The sequence below is a fragment of the Malaya genurostris genome, chromosome 1, assembly GCF_030247185.1.
Source record: "Malaya genurostris strain Urasoe2022 chromosome 1, Malgen_1.1, whole genome shotgun sequence".
Classification (NCBI taxonomy): Eukaryota; Metazoa; Arthropoda; class Insecta; order Diptera; family Culicidae; genus Malaya; species Malaya genurostris.
Genome location: NC_080570.1, coordinates 57125834 through 57142420, shown reverse-complemented (window position 1 = coordinate 57142420; position 16587 = coordinate 57125834). Strand labels below are relative to the sequence as shown.

Genomic DNA, 16587 nt, shown 5'->3' with positions numbered 1-16587 from the left:
TATTGAATAATGATTATCAAATCACTATAGTCTGGGTCCCAGCTCATTGCTTCATTCCAAGCACAGAGAGAGCCGATAATTTAGCCAAATGTGGTGCCAAGGTGAAATTTTTTGAGCGACCGATTGCTTCAACGAATATTATAGCGCTTCTCGCCAAAGGACACTTGCCTACTGGCAAGCTTCTTGGGATAAGGAAGATATGGGTTTCAAAAGACTTCTCAGCCGATTCACAGCGTACAGAACCATTGCCTGACTAGTGCTACGATCCTACTGACACTAAGAATCCTCCCAGATCGGGGCTATAACATACGACAACTGGCTTATGACACCAACGTCTTACGCATTGACGTGCCAACCCGGGTAACTGTGAATGAATTCATAAGACTTCCATATTCATAAGATATTCATATTCTTGAGTTTTTCATATTAAAGAATGAAAAGCACGCTAGGTTGATGAATCGAAACCCCGTTTTTAGAGCTTACAACAAAAATGCTATAAAATCAATAATATCGAGGTATCTTATAAAATTTTAAAAGCTACATTTAACACTTGTGATTAGCTTTAGAACAAGTTCAGTCGAAGCAACTGTCAAATTCGTGACCACAACAGGAAATACACGACTATGGAAAATGCTTGAATAATTCATTGCCTTCAAGTGCAGGGCAATGCCCATAACAACAACAACAACAACGGATAAATTAACCTCACGGTTACTCCATTGGCAACATATCGGTGATCAGTTTAATTATTGAACTTTTTAGTGATTCTGCTGAATATATAGACATAGGAGCTGTTATTTATTAGGAGGTCGATAACTCAATTATCTTTCTCCGGAAATAATTAGCCGCGGACATCCGGCGGAGGTAGAGTATTTTAGTCGTAAATTGATTAATCGGATTTGCTTATTCCAATGCAGTGAGAATCATTTTTTATCGCCATTAATTCAATTCATACTTGTTTTTTGGTTTCCAAACTAGAAGATTGTTTTATTTTTTATATCAGTGTTGCATCGGGATTACGTCCGTCAGTAATCTATAGTATATCAATTTTGGCCGGAAGATTTTAGTTCAAGCAATATTTATATTGTGTTGCTATTATTCGTTTGACTATCGCAGAGACTCATAATTCGAATAATTCAAAAGTGATGAAAATGGTGACATCCAAAACGCAAGCTGCACAGTACAATTGATAATAATTCAAGAGCGAGCTGACTGTTCGAAGTTAGAGCATCTCAGTCAAGTCAGCTGATTAGATTTTTGGATAGTTACTTTTAAATAAAACTGATTAATTTATTAAGGCTTGTTCGTTGTCCTACTACACATTTGACTGGGAGCGGAACTAATATGATAAACAGAATGTAACGCTTGCAAGTTGCATCACAAATATTTGACGAAGTTTTCCTGCAAGATAATGAACGATGAAATTTATGTTCAGGGAGACTTTTGGCAGCTTCCCGGAATGTATTTTAATACTGCCAGACAACGGAATGGCATAGAGGAGCATTTCAGAACGAAGAAAATGGCCAAGTTTACTATAAAATTTGGCAGGCGATATGCAGATGCATCACTATTGGAACGGAAAACAAAGAAATATACCGTGAAGAATACCTAAAGATACACATGTTACCATTCTTACGCAGCCATTACGCTCCCTCGCTATTCTGGTCTGATTTGACATCTTGTCACTACGATAAAGATGTTTTGGGATGATATAAAGCGAATGTATCGAAAAAGACGAATCCATCTAACTGCCCGGAGTCTCAACCTATCGGGCCGCATTGGGCTCTTGTGAAGAGAGAACTATCTCAATATAAGCAACAAGCTGCAACTACTGATAAAAAAAAATCGAAAATTTTAGACAAAAGCAACTGAATCGGTTGTAGAGAAGCCTGCACGGACTCTAACGGCTGGAGTAAACTCAAATGTTCGTTGTTTCTTCATGCAACCTAGTTAGATAACTGTAATTAGTTTTAAAATGACTAATTATGCACAACTAAATGAATGAAAAACTCAAGTATCACACGTTATTACACTTCAATGACAGTAATTTACATGAAACAAATTCAACCGTTAGTGGCTTTAAAGTCCTAGAAAGGACTATTTTGTTACGAACGATTACGTTTGTATTCCAGGAAGAACGTCCAACAGCAGATATAGAACACAGAAGAACTAGTTTTTGTTCTTCTGCGTTAGGCTTGAGGAACGGAGCCTCATATTCACCATTGACTGTAGCAACAGTTGCACAATGTCGATTGTAGTTCCATGGATTGTCATAGACTAAAGCTAGCGAACGGTTATAGATTCGGTTGATTTTGATGTTCCGTATTGGGACCTACATAACAACAATCTTACACTTTCTTCCATTCGTTTCGAGAATATATAAATACTCAAACAGAGAAAAAGTTATTGAGAAATCAAATCTGGAGCAATTTCGTTACACTTTCGTGTTGTGAAACTTTGATAATGCATCCAGGTGAACATAGTGAAGAAAGACGTAGTTCTACGTCAAAACAAAGTTTGTTTCGCACAAATGCCGGAAAGAAATCTCTGGAATTCCAATAGCGTTTCGTATTAACACAGACTCAATTATACCTGTTTCCTTTTAAGTTCAGTAATTTTTCTTTACTTCTTGAGGTAATTTTATTGTCGAGGAAAATGTATATTTTTATCGTGAGAACAGAAGGTTTCAAAAAAATGCGCTATAAAATTTCAAAGAACAGTATCTCCGAAAATATTCAAAATAAGACTTTCAAAACAGGAACATATCTATTGATTAATACGAGAAATACATCGATTTTTCATAGAGTGCCCTACTTTACCTCAAACGTTGGCTTTAGTAACAGATTTACAATATAAGAATTTTTTATGTTTTTTATGTTTTTGGCGTTCATGGACGGCTTTAGTGACAGATTTACAATATAAGAATTTTTTATGTTACTGTTACTGTTACTGAACTATTTTCAAACTACTGGTTTGAAAGCTATTTTTGTGATAGAAAACAAAAGACTGTATTTAAAGATTTTTTGTCTAATTCTCTGGATAATTCACTTGGAATGCCTTAGGGCAGTTTCCTAGCACCAATTTTATTTATTATGTATATTAATGATATGAAACGATTTTTTGATATCAATTTATTTGCTGACGACATGGCTCTGTTTATTACATCTAAGGATTTGAATGAACCTGTTGCACCTTTAAACAAAGACCTACATTCTCTAGCACGTTGGTTAAAATTCAAGCAATTAAAAGTGGATGTCTCAAAGACATAATATATGATGCTAACGTTGAAATTGATGGTAAAATTATTGATCGCGTAAGGGAGAGATGAAGTATCTAGGAGTCATAATTGATGAAAAGGTAACATTAAAATCTCACATTAAGAACGTCATCTGGAAGTTTGCCAAAAATATACGCCGTACAATGGATGTACTTCCATGTTATTCACAGTAGAGAACACAATTTGATTTTCCGCAGAACATCAAATTCCGGCTACAACGAAAGTAATGGCTCAATAAAACATTTATTATTTAAAGAAACATATCATACCGGAGTACAAACAAATTTTATGCAGAAGCTATGTATGATGGTTGTAACAATGGAGAAGATAAGCGTTGCGAGGATCTTTATCCCGTAAGAATGCTCTGGGGGATTTCTTGTCACGAATATTCGTCGAATGTTGAACAAATTTGTTCTTAATATCGCGAAACATATCGCTACTAATAGTACTGTTGTTGTACCGTTGAATTCCATTATGTCACGTCATTACACTCTCACAAAGTCACTATTTTCACAGTCACTATTTTTCCGAAAGTGTATCAAACGTTATAATACAGATACGTATTTCGAAATGTTATTTACATCCTTGTTCAGTGGTTTTATAACGTTTGATACACTTTCGGAAAAATAGTGACTGTGAAAATAGTGACTGTGAAAATAGTGACTTTGTGAGAGTGTAATGACGTGACATAGTGGAATTCAACGGTACAACAACAGTACTTTTAGTGAGAATATTCTACTAACAGCTCAAACAGAAATTTAGCATATCGCTATGTTCGGATTTAATTTCTATTTGCAACTAATTCCACATATGAACACATACACTTATTTACATCACTCAGTTTTGCACTGAAGAATAAATGGCTACTTTGATGAATCATTGAATTTCGGTTGAAAGTTGTTTACCGAGATTTCGGTAAGTTGATATCACTAATTTGCTGATTTCAGCAAAACGACCAATTGCTGGTAAACACTGTAGTCAGCGTCTTTTTTCGCCGAGATAAAAATTAAGTTTTAAGTATGTACAACTCTAACTGAGTTCAATTATATATTTCACATGTGAAATCTGTCTTGTGAATAGATTTTAAAATATTTATTATAATTTGATTTCCAAAAAACTATGTAAAATCAAGAAGATTGTATTTTGACTTATTGCTATTTTTTGCTCTCTCATGTAGAAAGTTTATGCAATCATTTGGAAAGCCGACTAGTAAAAATTGGCCAAGTTTCATATTCCACTCGGCTCAGTTCGTCGAGCTGGTTTGTGTGTGTGTGTGTCAAATAATCTCACTAGGTTGGCTGAACCGATTTAGACAAACTTAAATTCATATGAAAGGTCTTACAATCCCATACGGAATTCCTGAACTTCATCCGGATCCAACCAGGGCTTGCAAATTGAAGCAACGAATGTTAACAAAAGAGTTTCACCCTCTGTGCTATTCACACACACAGATTCACATGTCAGATAAAATACACAGCGCAGCCCAAGCAAGGAGAGCTGCTTCGTTCTTTCATTGGTTCATGAATATGCCCGCTAGCTGACACCTATGTTTCATGAGGTTAGCATTTGATGAATGGTTCTCCTATTGAAGATGCCTATGACGAAACTAGATTCATTACTTTTAGTTCCGATGAATATTAATTTAAAGAACATTAATTTTAGTGTTTCTAGGATATATGCACAGTGTAAGTTCCCAAGAAACAAATTGGTTGGTTTGAAAATGGGCTCAAATGCAAAATTTCTGCTATAAAAAGTTTAAAGTATGTTTGAAATGTGATCAAATTTGGTCTTGGAATGCGAACATTATGTTCAAAAATGATTTCTGTAAACCTACACTGTTAGAACACCGTAAACATTGCCTATATGACTTTACTTCGCGTTTTGTAGCTCGCCGTGAAGCAAGGCCTTCTTTCTCGTACAATACTAACGAGAGCGAGCCCTTCATTTCATTACAGTGCCATGGATTGCTTAGTTCATGTGTTAACTGAGCTCTCAGCACAGGCAATTTACTAGGCAAGGGAATTGGTCTGCTCAGTAGCATATACTCTCACGCATCCAGTTTCTCTCTAATACAGGTCTCTCATTCAGCTTGTTTTTTTTGTTGCTTCGTTCGTTTGAGGATTCACAATACAAGCCCTGGATCCGACTTCCAGTTGTGGAGTTATAGGGTAAAGTGTGTTCAATATTGTACACCGTCACTTAAACCGGCGAAACAAAAACCGTAAAAAACTTTCTAAACTGAACTCAAAACCGTTATTCCCAATCTTAGGGTCAAATGAATGGTCTTATGGTCTTACCAAAAATTACTGCATATTTTCGGATGTAAGTATAGTTTGTTCGTCATGTTAATTGGTAGCCGTACGAGCCGACTTCGATTATACCGGCCCTCGGGCTCCGGTGCTGGAAGTACATATAAAAGTGAACCCACTTCGTTTTCTAATGGATGGCCAAACCGATCTGAGAACTGTTTCGTTCTTTATGTTATACTAGTTAATGCACAAACAATCCTGGTTTCTTTCAAAATTTAAATAGAATACCACAATATTATATATGAGAAAGGTATCATTACACCACTAGATGGATTAAAACAGGTTTTTTTTTGCAGATGTTAAAAGTTCTTATGATCTGTATGATAATGATGGAGTTTTTTTCATTATAATTATTTAAGAGTTAATAATAATAATAATAATAAATGAGTCAAAGACAACCTAGAAATGGGATATGGCTGAATTGAAAGACATTATTGTTTGAGAACAATTATGATTTTCTTAAGTTCAAGCTGGGATCTGTTGCTGATATTGGGCTTGGTTCTGCTCATTCGCAGTCTTGTTATTTCATCGTAGCTGGTGGTGATAACGAAGAAACGGGCCTGGTGAACTATCTGGTCGAGATATTGGGTTCGATTCTTAATTTGTTCAACGATCTTCCCGAGTTGGACATTTTCTTGATCAACTCTGGATAGTAATTGTAATAAGATATAGTATAGTAATTTCTTTTTGCTCGGCTGTTCTATTGAAGAAGAATCTATGCTTGCTAAGTGTGTGATATGAAAACGTTAATCAATTTGGCTTTTCCAAGACTAAAGACAGCTGGAACTCTGATTTCCAGTTTCACTCTACAGTAGGGCAACAACTTTTTGAAACAAGACCTGAGTACAGCAAATTCAAAAATTTCTGCACTCAATTGTTTGTTTTTTTTCATAAATACGTTTATTTCATAAGGCAGTTTACATAAGTTTTTCTTCGCCGTAGCATCACTTTTACATAATATTCTTATCCTAATTTAATTCTAACATAGTCACAACGTTTTGCATTTATTAAAACATATTCTCTTATTACTTAAATATCATCTTAGGTAACTCGTCATTAATTATGAAATCTACTCGGAAATATTATTTGAACCAAACGATTAACTTCTATAAATTATGAAATAAGCTGTTATTTTCAGACATTTTGTTAATAATTTCATAAACTGTTTCGAGTTTGTTTGTATCATTACATTATTTTTATTCTAATTTAGCTATTGGTTGAACTCATGGACGCAGCTGGGATCAGAACTAAGTCTTGAAAGGGGCCTTTATTAAATTGAAACTCCAGTTTTCTTTATGAAATGATAAATAAGTTTCATGTATGAAAGGTCACGACAAGCAAGAATGTCTCGAACTGGGATATTGGATAGTCTACCTTGGGTACGCAAAGAATTTATTAGTTGAGATCTGACATCACGATACTCCACGCATGTCCAAACGACATGATCAATATCCCGATAACCTTCTCCGCAAGCACAATGATTAGTCTCGGAGAGCCCAATTCGAAGGAGATGTGCATCTAACGTGTAGTGATTGGACATGAGTCTGGACATCACACGAATGAAATCTCTACTCACATCCAGTCCCCTGAACCATGCCTTTGTCGATATTTTCGGAATAATTGAGTGCATCCACCGACCCAGATCATCTTTATCCCAAGAAGCTTGCCAGCTGGCAAGTGTTCTTTGGCGAGACGAGCTATAGAATTCGTTGAAAGCAATTGGTCTCTCATATCAATTGTTTGTGTTTTGAATAATAAAAGAAAAACATTACCCAAGTTACACAATAAACTATGCGTCCCCATCAAATCCAATAATTTTAAAGGTACTGAACGGTGGATGGAGATAGCGATCGGTTTGAGATTTGAGCCCAATGTCTAAGCCACCGCATCCTCACGTTCGGCACACCACCCACCAATCAATTTCGGAACAATCTGACCCGATCTGACCTGATCACTTTCACTATCGCAAATCGAACCATCGAGTTCCACCCGGCAGGATATCCAATGGGAAATCCTACCGGCCAAAACCCTCAAGGTGGCGTACGGACGATTTTGTTGTTTTGATCGAAAGCATCGCGAAAAGTGAGTGCAGCAGCAGCAGCATCAGTCTCCGGGCTCCGAGAGAAGCGTTGTGTGGTCCACGACGTTTTCGGAAGGAATAGCAAAGTTCACTTTCGTTTTCCTTCCAAGGAGACCGACCGATTGCGACCGATGCAGCTGCGCAGTTTTCCCTTTCGGAGGCTTGGAGAGCTTTCTTGGCTTTGCCGGAGATGATTGCGAAGGATGCTCGGCGATTATTATAATAGCAATATAGTATTAAAGTTAATGTTATGTGTTGGGAGTCGGTGTTCGGTAGCAAACCGAACGGGACAAACCGGTATATAGGGTCTTCAGTACCAACACTAACACACTCACGCACACACACACGCCTGGACGGGTGGTGATGATGGGTTTTTTTTCTGCTAGTTCTGCGAGGACAGAGTACAATAAGATTAAGGAAACTGTCAAGCAGAGAAATTCTCGGCTTTCCGAAGGAAAACTGCTTCGTGCTGCTGCTAAAATCCGGAGCTTAGGTATATGGAGGGGGTGGAATTGTGTGAACCAGTGGGTCCTACCGGGAATAAGGGTGACGATGGAGGGGTTGTGAAACGGCTGCGCCCGACACGATGTGTTAGAGAGATAGTCTACATAATGCGGTGAAAATAGTGATGGAGGGAGAGAACCGGTCGGCCGTGCGTTTAGAAAGTGGTGGTCGCTCGGAGCGTAGGGCGCATGAGCACCCCTAAATTTTCCTACCGCTAATGGACGATGGTGGCAGGGGTTTTTCAACTCTCTGCACGCGCTGTTCCGGTGTTTCGTCTAAAGCTGTTTTGAGGTGGTGAAAGGACACGGGAGAAAGTTTTTTTTTTGCATTCGAGTGTGTGTTTGTGTGCGATTGTCGCTGTTTCAGTGTATGAGAGAAGAGAGTATACCGTGTGTGTGTGCGCTGGAGAGAGCGAAATATTGAGCAAGTGTGAATCAAGAAACCAGCCAACTCAGGCCGGATGGATAGAGTTTTCCGGGATTGGCGGTGACTGGTGGGTGGTGAACGTCGTAATCGTGAAGCTTTAGGGATATGACGCGCTCGGATGGACAGCCGTGTCTTCGCGCGGTGAGCTTGTCTGGAGCTGGTCCGCTGGTGTGCGTACGTTTTTGGTTGGTGTCCTGTCAGGTCTGGTCTAGTCTTTGGGTGTGAGAGTTGGTGTGTTCGTGTGATGATGGGCAGCAGCAGCAGCAGCAGCGCGCGCGTTTTCCTCTGTCTGTAGGAGTTTGCCTGTGATAAGCAGAGTTGCAGTGTGTCCGAGAGCACGAGAAAAACTGCCAGAGCAAGAGCAAGAGAGTCCAAAGCCCGAGTCGCCCTGAGTGTGAGGCACAAATTGTAAGGAAGGAAAATTGGCGCTCCCCATATTCTCAAGTCGTCAGTCGTTAGCCAAAAGTCGGACGAGATTGCTGCAAAATTAAAAACATCTTCGGTCACACGCGCGCATATAGTAAAAAAAAGAAGAAAGAATAATAACAAAAATAATTCCGACTTTATAGACTTTTACACAGATGTGTATATATTTTAGTGTGTATAGCTATAGTTAGATACAAAGTGACCGAAAAGGCAAGAGCAAGGAGCAGAAGCGCAGAGAAGCACAAGAGAAAATCGGACTATCGTCTCAAGTTACCCCTCTTATATATTATTATATATTCTTTAACTTGGAAAATCGGCTACGGAAAAACCACCCCTTCGAGAAATTTTCTCTATATAAAATTTAGTGTAATTTTCTTCTCTTAATAAATATTTACCCACACACCCGGCGTGATATCCAGCAAGCGGCAGTAAGACCGAACGTACACTTCTGCCTTCCGCCTTCTCCCGTTTCGGTTCGAGTCGTCCGAGAACTGTTAGGGGCCGTTTTAGTTTCCTACAATCGTTTCCCTCGTGTTGTTTGGTCGGTTAGATACCAAGGAGTTGTCCTTACGTATTATCATAGCTTCAGAGAAAGTCGGGCACCACATCTAACTCGACTCTCTTACGGTTCGGACCTAAAAAGCGTATATTTCTTAGCTCCTTGAACAAGAACGTCAAAATCTACCGAAATTTAAGAAAGAGTAAAAACTAAACCCGGATTCGAGTATATTGTGATTTGCTTCGAACAGCTAGCGAACAGCATAGTTATAGAAGAAGAAGAAGAAAAAACTGAAACAAGTCGTCAAACCAACCGAATCGTGTTGATTCCAGCAGCTCAAGAAAACTCAACATCAATAGCTCAATCTGCACTCAGCCTCACATCAGAAAATAAAAATGCTAGAGATGGATCAAAACCGTGTTTGAAATGGAACGAAATGATCGCTGAACAAAAACAAGCCAAAAATAATAAACAAAATATAACGCCGAGGATTAAGTGGTGAAAAATAAAAAATAAAGAATAAAGTGTTGCGCGCTAAAAACCAAAAAATCATGACCATCAACCAACAACGATCATCGGTGGTCGCCAGTCTGCTGAATTTAATGGATACAACCACGAACGGCCTGCGGCAGTCCAACGACGCGGCCGGACCTCGCGAATCAGTGTTCCCACCAAGCGAAATGGTGTTCTTGCTTTGAACAAGTTCTTTAGTTGACTTTTTAGTTCTACAAAACCCAAACAAACTGATCATACGAACCTAATAATAAACGACTATATCTAGTGTGTGTGACATGTTCTCCAGGAAAACCGATAAATATAACATAAAGCATCTTGTTTCATTAATCGTACACAAAACGGAACCCAATATAGTTGGACTCTGAACACAAAAGATGCTGATACCAGAATCCCGTACCAGGCGTCAACATGAAAAAAATACGCAAACTGGTCAATTTGTTGCAAAATGTCATCCGAAAGAAATGAGTGAAAAGTTATGTGAAATCGCAAAATGGTCAGACAATTACAATGACGATTGATGGCCTGCGGAGCCTCGATCGTGTATTGGACTATAGAAGCTAAATAGTAAAACAATAAAAAAAATGATAACACTAATATCGTAAAAAAAACAATATGAAAATTATTCCCCCCCAAACAAAAAAAATAACAACAAAACACGCAAATACAAAATGCACCCAAGTGCAGTAGAAGTGTCACCCCCCGAAGTTTAGTTTGTCGTATTTTTTACTACTGCAAAAATCAACCACGACCAAGACCACAGAAGACCAGTGAGAGTGAAAATTTTCCGAAAACGTTAGAAATGTGAAAAAAACATGACGAAAAGTCTGAGTGAAATATTTTATGTTTGAGCTAACCGAACAACTACTGAGGAAGACAAACGACATATTCAACAACAACAACCCAAAAAAAAACAACTATCGGAAAAAACAGCGTTCGGGATAAAGTAAAATAAAACAAAAACCGACCGAAAATCAAACGAACAAACAAAACAGAAAACAGTTTTAGTTTAAGTGTGCCACACAGCAAAGTGAAACAAACATTGAACAAGTGAAATTCTTGTGCGACCGATGGACGCCCTATAATCGATAACTGTAATGTGCGGACACAGCCCCCGTATGTAGACTAAGGTCCCGACGAACGCTAAAACTAAGGGAGCTACCCGCGTGGAAACGAGGAACTTCGCCATCGCATAACCCCGGATGACGAATTCATTCCAAGTTCCCGGAAATCTTCGGCCGACTCCCGACTCAAAACAAAACGAGAAAAAAAACCACAACAAGAACAAAAACCCAACGGACACAAGTGAAGTAAACGCAAAAAAAGTGAGTGTGTGTGTAGATTCCCGAAAACAAAAAAAAACTGGAATACTCGCTCCCTGCCCGAAGAAAACGAAAAGATAATAGTGAAAAATTATAAACTACGAGACATATTTAACCGAACAGAGAGTGAACAGCCAAAGCTTTAGCAAATCACAGACTGAAAGTGAAATTACCCTACCGTAAAGTGAAAGTGTGTAACGTGAGCTGAAAAGGACAGCGTGAACAACATAAAACGAAACAAAACAATTGTACAAAAGGTGCATTACAAACCTTACCGAAACAAAAAAAAAGTCTCTAAATCACCCCCGGTACGTGTGTCACATGTGTGCAAAATAGTAACCCACAAAAAAAATAGCAATCATCCTGCTCAACCCTTGATTCCCCGTGATTCAGCTTCATCCCGATTCGCATTCACAACTCCGTAGCCTTGTCCAGTCCTTGCTGGAACCGAAATAAGCATGACCTCATCAGAGAATGTACGATTTCCCGGACCTGTTTGACCCAAGTCCACTCTACCTCTAGGAAAAAAACAAAATCACTTTCGCCATTCTCATAGCGAAGTCATTCGTTTTCTTTTTTTCTTCTTGAACTACAACTGGCCTGGCTCAAGTCCAACGAGCCAACAGACAAAAAAAAACCCTCATTGACTGGACTAATAAATGTCTACCATTTGCGCCAATCAACTGGTAGCCATTTTCCTAATCAGTGTCAATTAGGAGGGGTTTGAATTTCCAATTCCCAAACAAAACAAAAAAACACGTCCCCCAAACCAGGCCGTTCAAAAGTCCCGTTGTTTACATTTTGTTGTCTGCCGTCTGTCGTAGAGAGGTAAAACAAAACCAAATCAGCCAGTCCCGCAAACTATACACGTGGCATTCGCTTCCCGTCATCCGGTCCCCACTAACTTCCGTAACGTAACGGCAAGAATCCCGCGTAAACGTCCTTGCCGTTGTCGTCGTCGTCGTCTGCATCCGCGTCTTCGTTCTCGCCGAAAGGGTGGCTGCCGGCAGTGCTCGTCCCGTGCGCCTCGTATGAGGCAAATTGCCACGGACAGGAGAAAAAAACGGAAGGAGAAGAAGAAGAAGAAAAAAGGAAGATCGGCACGTATTAGGAAGCTGCTGCTGCTACTGCTACTACTGCTTCCGGGCGGTTGCATTGCAGCAAGCAGAAGCGGAGGAGAGAAGGAGAGAGAGGGAGAGAAAAACGGAAAAAAGCGGTCCCTCGTGTGTCCGCATACGTGTGTGTGTTTGTTTGTGTGATGCAGTCAACATGCAAAAGCACCTGCTGCGAATTAAGCGGAAAAACTAAATGTGTGAACTGTTGCATAGCCCAAGTAACCGAACAAAACCGAGAATCGAAAACAGAAAAACAAAACGCACAAGTTAATCGAACAAGAACTGACTCTGTGTGGACGGTTTCACATATGGTGATGTATCATTCAAGAAAAAAAAACAACTAAACTAAATACTAACCGTATCAAACTATTAGGTTAAACGATTAATTTTTCACATTGATTTGTTTTGAGATAGGAAAGGCATTTTTTTTTGTTTGGTTACAAAACAGTGCACCGTGTAGGAAACCACTTTTTCGGCCGACGAAAATCAAAATTGTTTAGAGCGGTTTCTAGGGAAACTCGAAGGGTTCGCGAGGTTTTGCGGCGTTAGTTATGTTGTTGGCTCTGCTGGATTGGATCACTAGTTTTGGTTGGAATCTATCATTTCATCAGTTTTCTGTTACCATTCAGTTAAATAAAAACCATTTATGTTGTATTTTCCTTCTTTTTTTCATATCACATATCTGTTATGCTGTTTGTCTGGTAGGATTTCATTTTACATCAGTTTTTTTAAATTATTTTTTATTTTGCTTTTGTGTGAATAATGTTCGAACCGATTTTAAAACTTACTACTTCTATTTAAATTTTGATTTGTTTTGGCTTTTTTTTTTTGGTTACACTGTACCGACACAAAATCGAATGCATTCGCCTAAAATTATTCTTCAACGGTGCAACACAGTAAAGAAGAAAACGGAAGGGTGACATTTATTGAGAGAGCAATCAATACTTAAATGATTTGATTTACTATTTATCTATATGAAGGCCCTTTTTACCGTTCTCACTTCCACTTTCACATTCACTTCACTTACATGTCACTTCACTTGATTTTCCCAATTACCAGTATCACACATGGTGAAGTGATCACTGTAGTGGAAAAAACTCATTTTTTCAACGAAATGTGGGTGGCGTGATGTTCATAATGACATCAAGTTCATCCAAATAATTACTTTTGCCTTTGAAGCGACTTCCGTACTAAGGGTCTAGATTCACTTCTCTCGATTTTCACCGTGAAGTGATACCGATAATAAGGGACGAAAAATGTTTTAAACAGTCCCAGTCAGTTTGGAAATCATACTAAATTCCGAATAAAATTCTAGATGAGTTAACTGGGGTGGTATGAAGACAACTGGTTCACGATTAATTAGGTTTTTTACAGTCACTGCTAACCTCAATCGGATGAACACATTTTGACAGTTCAGCAGTACTGTTTGTAAACAGAAATTTCTTTTGTTTGTTTATTGACAAATTGGATCAGACCATTTACGGTCCGTATCGCCTAACTAAAGTTTTAAAACATTTGTTCACGATTGAATACGGTTTGTTTTTGATATTTGTTAAATAAAAGTGACTAGTTGCAAAGTGTAAAGATGATTGCGTTAGATGTGCTCTTCGATTTTTGTTTAAGCTTGTTTGTAAACAGTACCGCTGAACTGTCAAGGATGAATACTTGTTCATTTGTGTCGTCACGATAAAAAAAACCTAATGATAATGTTGATTAAGATGTTTGCCACGAGATAGCGTGATGGTGGTGCTTTCGCTTTGATATTATTACTCAAAAAATAATCACATTATAGTTACGTGAAAAGTTATATAAATATTGTTAACCGTACTTTTCTCGTAATTTTCAATGGAACCGAGAATCAGCTACGTGTTTTACAGGTGAAAAGTAACTGGTCACTTTTACCTGCTTGGTAGACGATCGTCATATTTAAATAAGCTACATGTAATTCAAATCTAATTTACATAATATTGCGACAACATTTATCTGAAGTCGTGTTACCTTCTATGATTGTTTGTGGGAATTCGCGTGGAAGCTTGTCTCGAAACACCAATAGGTGTAATAGAGACCTTCACATTTTCGTATAAATAAATAGGATTCTTACCACCAAAAAGGGCAATCGCGTGTTCGTAGATATCAACTAACAAGACGTTCAAACTGCGACATTCTACGCCAGATGTCGAGTTCTGATAAAATTCAAATTGCTGCCGATAAGACCGTAGGAGTGTGTTTGTTTCACTATCAACTGACAAAGTCCACAATGTTTAAAGATTTGGTTTATAGAAATTTCTTCTTGCTTTGTAGCATTTGAATGGATTTTTAGCAAAATTTCCAAACTACTTACACTCACTGCACGTAATTTTCAAGATCGAATTATTCACACTCGAATTTCACGTATATTGTTTAACGATTGGTCATTGATCCTATTCATGTTATAGAATGTTCGCATAACATTCATTTGTATCACGTTCAATATTCACTTTAACGTTTGAAAGCATTCCACCTGATTTTTCTAGTAATTCTAGATTTTTTATTTGAGTGTAGAGTTTGCACAATTGAACACTGATAAAAATTCGCATCGGTTCATATGTTAATAGCACTTCAATTCAATATACTCTTTCATTTCAATACATAACCAAAGCGATTTGTTTTAAGATTTCCTGTGCAAATTCACTAAGATGCAAGACTAGGTTATTTTTCACTTAGCTTTGATGTGTTTTCTTTTGGATGTGATGTTTTCACTATTGAATCGAAGTACATGTATTAAACACTTCATTTTCTAGTGGAAATGAGTACAGCGAAAATGTATGTTCGCTCGGTCTGCTGTGTTTCAATTGAAATCTATGTGGAAAACCATGTGACATTCATATGAAATTCATATAGAATCTAAATATCAACCGTTTTTACACTCATTTCATTAGTTAAGTGTATAGTTTCATGGAATTCATGTGTTCTACAAGTAGTGATAGTTCAAATGATCAGCACATATGCTAGCGTGCAAATTATTTTCAGTGCAGATGATAGAAACTTCTTATAGTTTAAAAAAGATTACTAAATTTTAATGCTGAATCACGGTGAAAAAAATGCTTCAATCCTAAGTTTGGTGCTTGTCCATTCTTGCCGAAATTTTCAGTGAAAATATTGCTGTTAGCTCGGAAAAGCCCAAGTGACAATTCGAATGGCTCTAGGTTTAAAATATAATTCATGAGGTTGTTGTAATTGATTCAGCAAATGACTACCTATTTAATGACAGTTATAATCAATGTCTGTCTTGAAAAATAATGTAATTGTGTTCAAGGTGTTTCGTAAACATTTAGAAAACCTTTTGACCGAACCAACCACTTATCAAAATTTTGGCCTTATCATTGGGTTCTAAATAGCATTCCAACTTACTAAGGATCAAATAACTAGTGCTAGAATAAAACAAGACATACACTCCGAATGCTTGAGTTTTACTCATAGCAAATTTGAATATTTTCAAGTACATTCATTAAACATTTGTTGTGAGCTACAGGATTTATCACTTCTTTGGTTAAATGATGCTGGTATTAGGGAAAATTTCAATGTCGCCATTTTGATGTTCTACTGTAGCATTTATGGACATCACAAAAATTCAAAAGACAATAAGGAGAAAAATATATGAATGACTTTGACGTTTCTTTTTTCAAAATGACTCCACAATTTTTGGCCCAACGAAGCTGTTTTATATCGAAATGACGATTTAATTTTTTTTTATAAATCATGCTGACTTTCGCGGAAAACCTTTTTATTTGATTTTATTTTATGGCCATTAGTTATAATTCTAATTTTTATCTATACATTCATGGTAAAATAGAAGCGTCCTTATTTTTCACATTTATGTCGTTTTTACTTGAGAAAACTGAAACTGACTCAGGGTAGTTTCATCAAAGAAACACTTTTCACTGTGTTGGTTTCGCACTTAGCAACGGGGGTTTGAACAAACCTGATATAAAATCCAGGCTCGAAACTGACTCGATTTTCAGTTCAACAACGTTGAAACTAGGTTTGAAACTAGCTTCAAACAAACGATTTGACAGCAAAAAACGGCATAGCACACTTGTTCAAGAAAAAATATTAACAAATTGACTATTTATTTAT

General features: G+C 37.7%; 1 protein-coding gene across 4 annotated transcripts in view; it reads left to right on the top strand.

Annotated features, from left to right (window-relative positions):
- The window catches only part of LOC131440151 (homeobox protein prospero), a 281565-nt gene that overhangs the window by 17703 nt on the left and 247275 nt on the right, over positions 1 to 16587 (top strand). Inside the window, exon 1 of one of the 4 annotated variants that reach the window (XM_058611196.1) lies at positions 9036 to 11664. The exons of 1 other annotated variant lie outside the window; for it this stretch is intronic. The gene's annotated coding sequence lies outside the window, so the exon portion shown is untranslated. Of the gene's footprint in view, positions 1 to 9035; positions 12783 to 16587 lie in introns of those variants that run through there. 2 more of the 4 variants (XM_058611198.1, XM_058611199.1) reach the window with 2 other exon arrangements.